Below are 2,551 nucleotides of genomic sequence, written 5' to 3' on the forward strand. Positions count from 1 at the left end.
TCACAAGCATCAAACCATAAAACCTTAACCTTTTTCTAAGTGAACTTCATCAACGAAGTGGAAATATATGAAAAACTCTCTATAAACCTCCTATAGTAACCTATCAAACTCAGAAAGCTCCTAATGTTGGTTGGAGTCATGGGTCTAGGCCACTTCTTAACTGCTACAACCTTTTATGGATCCACTTTGATCCCTCACTAGAAATAACATTCCCAAGAAAGATCACAACACTTAACCAAATTGACACTTAGAAAATCTTACATACAACCTCTAGTTTTTAAGAGTTTGCAACATAATTTAAAGGTGTTTAGCATGATCCTCCTCACTCTTAAAATACACAAAGATGGCATCAATAAATACTATAACAAACAAATCTAAAAACTGCCTAAACACCTGATTCATAAGATCCATGAAAGTTGTTAGAGCATTAGTCAACATAAATAACATAACCAAGAACTCATAATGGCCATATAAGGTCCAAAAACTAGTATTGGGAATATCAACCTCTCTAATTTTAAACTAGTGATAGCCCAATAGTTATTTATCTTAGATAAACACCTAGCACCCTGAAGCTTATCAAAATGATCATCAATCCTAAGAAGTGGTACTTAGTCTTCACTGTAACCTTATTTAACTGATGATAGTCTATACACATCCAAATAGACCTACCTCTCTTTTACATGAAAAGTATTGAGCACCCCATGAAGAAGCACTAGGACGAATAAAACTCTTATCAATATGATCCTTAAATTGATCTTTTAGTTTTTTAGTTTAGCTTAGGCCATCCTATAAGAAGGAATGAAAATAGTTTGGGTATGCGGTAGAAGATCAATTCCGAAATCTATTGCCCTATTGGTAGGAATTCTAGGAAAATCATCAGGAAAAATTTCAGAAAGCTCATTAACCACAGTGAAAGGCTACAAAGAGGGACTCCTAGAATTAGAATGCTTAATCCAAACTAGGTCAAATAGACACCCTTTAGAAATTAATTTGTCATGATCCAATTTATCAGGTTGTGATAGTGCCTACCATAACCCAGCAGTGGGAAAGCCAAACTCATTGTTTAAAATAGCTAGTAACGTACTACCCAAGTAGATAAAGGAAAGTATTTGAAAAAGATGAAATAAAAGATCAAATACATAATATAGTCCCAAAACCTGGTGGCATCAATATAAAACCCTCTATGTATCAAAATTTAAAAGTGAAGTACAAATAAATACACTGAAACAACTTAGCTCCAAATAAAACATAGAGATTAGTCAAGTACATAAGAGAAAGATAAGTACTACTCCTAGCATTAGGAGCTCACTCTAAGTCTCTGAACCACGGCTACTCTTCATGATGCACACATCAATGATAATAACCCATACTAAGATTTGCAGGCTGCAGAAGTGTAGTATAAATACTAAACACGTGGTACTCAGTAGGCCACTATTAATTGAACTCCAAATAAAAAATATATATATATATATATATATATTATATCAACAAAATGAAATCTACACCGGAATATCCAATAGCCATATAAGATAGCTAATAAGATAATAAGGATAAGCTATTCTATTCATATCCAATAGACTAACATATTAAAGCCAAGAAAGTAGTAAGATTTCACTACCCTATTCCATCCGTACTTAGAAATCTCAACACTATATTGTATATCACTGGCTAATATGCAAGTAAGAGCAAAAAAAAAGATACATATAAGTATACAAGGCTAAAAAATGAGTATATAATTCTAGTAAATAAAGGCGAGGAGGGATATATAGTAATACCATAGAAAAATATAGCTAAGTATGCATATATATAGGTATATAATGAAGGTCTACTTAAAGTACTGCCTAAATCATTAGACTAGCTATTTAAGACCTCATAACCTTAGCAGATCTAGTGCTAGAGTACTCAAGGTGCTAGTCCATATATCAAATAATAAGATAATCATGGATGATAATATAATCGTAAGATAGAAGTGTATAGAATCATACCTCAAATACCAATACCAAATCAATCACTAATTTGTCATAAACTAGCCATAACAATGATGATAATAAAGATTATAATAATATCAATAGCAATGCCAGTAAATGGATTGTTTGGATAACTATACCTAGACGATCCCATCACTTACCCCCACTTCCCCAAGATTAAAAGGTTCAATAAACATACAATACACCACAAGGCATAGTCATTATCCTATGCATCCCCCTTTCCCCTTCCCTAATAAGAGATGATAGATATAGCTGCATACTGGTGATGGGAAATGCATATGAAAGGATAAATTCAATGTGTATATAATTAATATCACAATCTTCTTTTCATAACCATCCTAACCATAACCATCATCATCATAATCATGACTCAAAATTGAATCGATCATAAATATCATCAAGACTCAAAATTGAATCGATCATAAATATCATCAAGACTCAAAATTGAATCGATCATAAATATCATCAAGACTCAGAATTTAAATAGACATAATATAATAAATTCCATCAATATAGTTAACATCATCAACACATGCACATATACCATCAATATAATGAGTATA

This window comes from Capsicum annuum, chromosome 9, assembly GCF_002878395.1.
Source record: "Capsicum annuum cultivar UCD-10X-F1 chromosome 9, UCD10Xv1.1, whole genome shotgun sequence".
NCBI lineage: Eukaryota > Viridiplantae > Streptophyta > Magnoliopsida > Solanales > Solanaceae > Capsicum > Capsicum annuum.